This window comes from Protomyctophum parallelum, assembly GCF_964188405.1.
Source record: "Protomyctophum parallelum genome assembly, chromosome: 20".
Lineage (NCBI taxonomy): Eukaryota > Metazoa > Chordata > Actinopteri > Myctophiformes > Myctophidae > Protomyctophum > Protomyctophum parallelum.
The window spans coordinates 12,905,101-12,912,176 of NC_139718.1; positions in this window are offsets into that span (position 1 = coordinate 12,905,101).

Here is a 7,076-nt window from a genome sequence, read left to right on the forward strand (position 1 = left end):
ATTAGACAGATAGGCCCTGTTCTGTTTCTGAATATGGTTTGGCCCAGATAAGAGGCCAGAGCTATCTGGGCTCTGGTTTGGCTAATGAGTCTGCACCTGTAGGTCTACCTCTGTCCTCTAGTCTACCTCAGAGCCCATTACGACTCTGGTCTACCTGTCGAGCCTCTCTTGAACTGCAGTGTCATTCAAGTTATACGGTAAGTCTCCCTTTATTGGGCGAAATGAAATCTTAAATATATGTTAAAAAGAAAATAGCCAATGCTCGCACCGTAGGAAGAATTTAAAAAACGTTTGTTTGCATGGCCCGCCACAACTATGATAGTTGTGGCGGGCCAAAATGACGGCAGGCCTGTGTTGTAAAAGCTCAATATGTCGCATATTTGTGTGCGCTGAGAAAATACGCTCCGTTTTGAGTTTAAACCTTAAAACTGGTGTTTTCTGGACTTCTGGTGTGTTAATGTTCAGTGTTTGTTTGCTGCTAGGCTATGTGGCAGAAAGAGAGTCGACCTAAAAACTAGCTTGTTAAAGTGCTATCTGTCTGTCTAAATGATTTAGCAGTGTTTGTTTTGTGATTACAATTATTACACTGTAAACTCAACCTTCAAAATGACCATCTCAATGACTAGTTAGGCTATATGTTCATTTGAAAAATCCTCTATTTCCATAGACACTGGATTAGCTGAGGATAGAATGCAATCATCTGCACTGACAGCACCATATTTGCTTATCTGCAGGTAGGTGTTCTGTCTGTTGTTTACACATGTTGACATTGTATGTTTCTCAGGTGAAAATTGTTAAAACAGCAGAGACGTCACCAAATTTGGAGCGACTCGCCTCTGCAATGTTATTGTTTCACAAAACACAAGGATGTGGCCTTCCTATGCCAGACTTTCTAATGAGTTTCCCCAGGCTTTCAAAAGCCTGGGCCTTAACTCTGACCATTCACCATTGAGGCAATTTTCTTTAGAAATGCACAAAGGTGCAATTAGGCTATTCATCTTTCCATTAAAGCTACTGTAGTTCCTTGCAACAGATAATGGAAACACTAGATAAGTCATGATACTGTACATTTATTCATGTCTGAGTTCATGCCTCCCTGGTCATCAGTTCAGAGAGGCTACTGTAGTTGCTTGTAAATGTGCAATTCTATTCCATGACTACAGTGTAATAACATTTTAATTGGATGTACAAGATTGAAGTCGTATGCTGCAGCTGCAGTTTGGTATTAATTGCGACCAAAGGTCACAGTTAACTATGGAATCGTGCATTTCCTGTCCGTCAGTGTATCACTCAAAATCCCCATACATGGGAAAGCCCATGGTGCCCAGGTCTTGTGACATCACGTCCCTACCTGGGCCCTCATCAAACCCTGTACACTCAAGACACTGCCCCCGCTGTCACCCTTAGATCTCCATATATGGAGCTGACCTGTTATGACGTTCCATACGTAGAACAGCTGGTCACTGTTTCTAATCAAATCCATGGGTGGATTTAGCCTTGTGCTGCACTAGTTTGGATGCGCTTTGACTCCTTTCGAGACCTTAAGGTGCAGTTACAGTGTAGGTCACATCAGAATTGGTTGGGTGAAATGTACTTGTATGCTGTGGCGAAACATCAACGTTCAAAGTTCTGCCTAATTTATACTCCATCGTATGATAGTGTCTAGCAATGAAAATAATAAAGTACAAGCTCACGATATAGGTTGCAATGCGTGTTGTGAGCTTGTAGAACGGCTATTTTGGCACAGGACACTGCAGTAAGACTAATTATATATCAGTGTTGGGCAAAAATATGACATCTACGCGCAACGGGATGTGAATGTATTTTGTATAGGGGCAAATCATTTTTTGTTTTAACCTTCACTCAGTGTGGAAATTCCTCGAGTTCTCAGCTTATCTAATAATTATTTAATGCCAGTGCATATTTTCTGTAAAATCAGAAGGCTGTGCTAGTTTGGCTGACAGACTGCCCTGCCCCCCCAGACAGCAGACAGCTCTGACTGTACTGTACCTCATTAATCTGTGTTTGTTTCTGAATCACAACAGAGACTGTCGGCTCAGGGCTGCTGCTGTGTCGGCGGGCTTGTGGCCCAGTTAGCCCAGTAACCCTTTTGCCTCAGGGCTCTCATCCTATTAAAATGGAAGGAGATCGGATGAGAATAGAGATGAGTTCAGGGAAAAGTCAGAGGTTCCTTCCATCAAGTCAGAGGTGAGTCAGTGTTTGCATTTTCACTTTGGGCTCCGTGCGAAGAACTGGAGAGCTCATTTGTCTGTCATGCTATTCTGTTTGACACCATTATATATCCATCCGAATTCTTAGAGCGATCCCTGTCCATTATAATTAATACTACATTTGGTCTATTTTATAGGCCACATTATTTATTTCATCCATCCATCCATCATTTCACACTTATTTACTTGTTTTGCTTTTGCTTTGCTTTGCTTGCTGTTGCTTCACACAATAAAGTATACACAATTCAAATATTTCGATTGAAACGATTCCCCCGATACAGTAGTAGTCCACTAAAAATAACCCCATCTTTAGTTTTGTAGGTGTTTTTTCATGTGATCCAAACATACTATTTTCAAATGTAGACAGTTTCATAGCATTGGCTACTCTTATAGTTAATAAAATACGTAATCCCTCGTCTGAGGTGTCCATCACCCAAGGTGTTAAGTGGGAGATAGTTGCCTTGACACTAAAAATAACCCCATCTTTAGTTTTGTAGATGTTTTTTCATGTGATCCAAACAGACTGGGTGATGATTGTGTCAACACATGCAAAATAGGTTGCTTATGATTCCCCAACTAGAGATGGCTACCCGGTATGCCCTGAGCATTAGTGGTAGGGGTTTGCTCACATCTGGATTTATAGCGCTGCAATCCCACAGATTGCTCAGTCTAAAGCCTGCTCTTTCAAGTGCCATAAACCTGACCAAATGCTGCCACTTATTCTTAGTAATTAAAACAAGCTGGTGCAGAGAAAAAGTCTTTAAATTATCTGAGGCTGGGGGAGTTGTAAGGCTCACACCTCTCTCCGTCTCTTGCTCGCTCACTGGCTGCTTCAGGGGGTCATAATTATTGACATCTCCCCAAAACAGATTAGATTAGTGTGAAGTTAGTACAAAGAGAGAGAGAGCTCTAAGATACTGGAGGGTCCCAACTTACTTTCAATATAAGTTCTGGGTGGGTGGTCAAATAGTACAAGTCTAAAAACACCATGACTTTCAGCGGAGATAACACTTGAGGCACAAAATCAAACCGGACCAATTAATTACATGGACGTGAATAAATTACCCTTTTAGAGATAACTGAAGTGATCTATCACAGAGGGCTTAAGCTGGTTTACTGTACGCTTTAGCAGGCAGCAGGGGCAAAGTTAGTAAAATGGGAGCCTTGCGGTTACGTGTTATAATGATAGACATGATGCGTTTAAACTTTAATGGATTGCCATATTGGTATAAATTACAAATTGCAAAATCTTGGAGCCCTGTGCATACGATCTGCCTCTTCATTTTGCCTTCCTGATCTCTCATAGTCTTTCTCCACCCCCTGTGGTTTGGACAGTAATGTGGAGCAGGATAAGGTTCAGTAGATGAAATGGCCTGTGGTGGGTTGACCCAGGGGCTGGCAAAGATTGTGTGTGTTCACTGTGTTGAGGTGATGGAGACACACAAAGCCCAGCTCTGATTGTATTTGGCAACAGATCAGGTCTGTGTCCCCCTTGGTTGTAAGAGTGGGCACACAATGTGGCAAATTATTATTTCATATATTGAGATGAAAGTGTAAAATGTAGTTAATTCGTTCTATTATTAAATCTAACATTGTTATTGTACACGACTAGTGCAAAAAGTGCAATTGTTGACCCATGGAATGCAAATAGTTCACAGTTGTGAATTCATTACATCTGACCATGGTATGAATTACTGACCTTGTCAAATGTTGATGTCTGTCTTTACATGCTCTGACCTTGTTGTAGCTGTTATTTTATAGTCCCGTGGTCCAGATTGCTTGTAGATAATGCTCATTTACATAAAAACATTGTTTAGAGCCTGCACATTAAAATATTTTTAGAATACTGATGTGAGAAGTTAATGTGCAATGAATATTCATATTTGGGGAAATAAGCTTCTCAACATAAAACATCTTGTTGGATAAGACCAACAAATTGCACCTGGATGAATAATGACCATAAAAAAATATTATTCCCATATAGAAACCAGAACATGACTGTTGAACCATTCCATCAGATTGTGCTCTTTAACAGATGGACTGAAGTGATGAAAAATCATTTTTTTAATTAGTCTTTCTGAAGATGCCAGTTCGCAAGCAACAACCCCCTCCACTTAAATTTCATTGACCACGAGTCAGGCTCTTAGCTGGCTCCCAGTAGCCACCATCTGGTGGACAGCAGAACCAGGGACTAGAGGGGGGGGCTTCCTTGCTCAGTCCACTCCAGCGAGACGGAACGTCGCCCAAGGACATGGGCATGCAGGCAAGTTGCGTCCCCTGAATGGACTGGGTTCTGTTTCGCCTGTTCCGAGTGTCAGAATTATGGCTCTTACACACTCCCGATCTGACGCAAGATCGGGCTTTGATCGCCAAAGTTTTGCTCGCTGTGTGTGAAAGGAGCTGCGAGAAGATCCAGCACTGATAAAAGCGTCTCCCGAGCGTTTCTGAATATCTAGCAGGTTTGATATTTGTCTCTCTTGCCGACTGGACATCATGCAGTATGAACTGGGTTACGACCGCGTCCCGAGAAGGCCTGTATTACAGCCAATGAGAGCACAGGACAGCTCACTGCTCACAGCCTCTGTCTGTCTGTCGACTCAGAGCTTGTTCGAATAATCAATTTAAGCTTTTTCTGCCAGAAGCAGAATTCTCACTTTCAATTCATCATGATTGAAATAATGTACTGTATATCCTGTCCTTTTTCTGGGTACCAGCTCTCACAGCATCAGTATACTGTAGTTCTGCTGTAGAATTTCTGTATTTTCTAGTGCAAACTGTAACTCAGGAGAACCAACGAACGAATGTTGCTGCCGGTCTACATTATGACGATGAGATGAATTGGATTTCCCCATGGCCTCCAAAGCAGAATCAGTTCAGCTCTGTCTGTTTACTAGGATGAACCCTTTTGTTGTATTCTGTCAAGAGCCTTTGTTGCATTCTGTCGGAAACCTTGATGTTTCAAGGCTTTGATTGCTCTCTCAGCACCTTCATTCTGTGGGACATTCTGCTGTCTCCTGTGATAAATTGCTTTTCTGCACATAAACAACCTTCAAAAGTGAAAACTTCTATACCGGTGGCGGTGTTGCAGTCAATGTTATGCAGGACCAGACTGGGCCAAGTTCCACTGTTTGGTGAAATGTGGTTCTCAACAGATAACAGAAGAAACCATTATAGGCCTTTATAGTTTGAGTGCATTAAACTGCCACACTCAAATGACTACTCGGCACAGTGTTTTCACCAAATGCTATGCAGGCACTAATTAAATATTCCATCAGTGCCAAGATTATTATGGACCCTAAGCGTCCATATGGTTCACTTTTTTAAATCTTAATTAACATGGAGGACTCGGCTGTGTGCACTTTCTGGGGTGCATAGACCGAAACTATAATATGCAATGAAATCCAGTATCCTTGTGGTGGGTTCAATTTGTATCTTTCCATTGCACACCTTTCTAGCCCATTATTACTGTAAGGGTCTCTAATGCCATGGAATTTTCTGTGCACCTTCCATGTTCCCAGACTGATGAACTTTAATGGTTTTTATCTATAACTGCACCGATCTGTGCAAAACCTTGTATGTGCACTCCCCAGAGGCCAAGGAAAAACATTTGCCCTGCATTTCTCACATGCAGACTTATGTGAAACTTATGTGAAACTTTTTATTTTACTCTTTCAGTTTATCAGCAATTTTGAACAAAATGCTGTAAATCATGAATGCAGCGTCCGATATGCACACTCCCTAGAGGCCAAGGAAAAACCTCTGGCCTGCATTTTTCAAATCTGCCACCATGTAGATTGACATTTAAAGTTTGCAGTCGTTTTGAACAAAATGCCTCAAATAATGAACACAGCATCTAATTGTTTTTCTTTGTGATCCTGACTGTTAAACATGCATGCATTCATGTTATTATTAAAGACATGGCCAAAGCATTTAGATAGATAGTTTATTTTTCTCGGTCATGGTTTATCCATTTACGGGGGTCCCAGCCAAAAACTTTGAGAACCCCTGGTTTAAATGGTTGATTCAACCCATCGATAAATATATTTGAAATACCGGTAATTATTGTTATTTGTGATTAGTCACATTAACTTCTAGTTTGTACTCTGAAGAGTAGAGCAGGTGTCAGATTCCTGTTCTCAACTTTTACGGGGTGGTCGGTGGAATTACAGACTGTCTTTAGCATTTGAAGGCTGTGGTTGAGATGGCAAGAGAGACTTGCAAACCCATAAATGTATGCTTACCGACGTCAAACTTGAGGCCAGAAGATGGAACTGGAACTAGAGTTGTACCGTACTATTCTTTGTTTGGAAAAACAAAACAAAAAAAAGCAAAAGCAAGGCTTCACACTAAACACATGCCAGATTTTAGCGGTCTATAATGGGTCCCCTCTTTTTTCCCTTCACACCAAATCTCTTAACTGAAAATTGCCAATGTACAAGCTCGGTATACTTGCTCACTTTCCAGTGAGGAGCCCCCCACAAAGATGTACAGTAGTTCCTCCTGTTCAACACCACACGCTGTCCCGAGCCGCCCCAGCCCATACGGGTTACTGTGGTTGTGGGCAGGTATTACCTCTGCATCACCCCAGCACTCGGCGTATTGCAATTCTGCTCAGAGTTTTCTCTGTGGCCATCAAAGGTACCTTTGCAATAGATTTCCTTTTTCTCAATTAAAAAAAATAAAAATCCCAACTCAACCTGAACTTATCCTGTCAGAAACAAATCTTCATTCTATGCTGTGTTCACCTCACTCACACGTTTTGATTGCGTGTACCGTTTTCATTCACACATCTAGATGATGATTATAGTTGTGAGGATTCCTGTTCCTCCCCAGGCGTTTCCATCT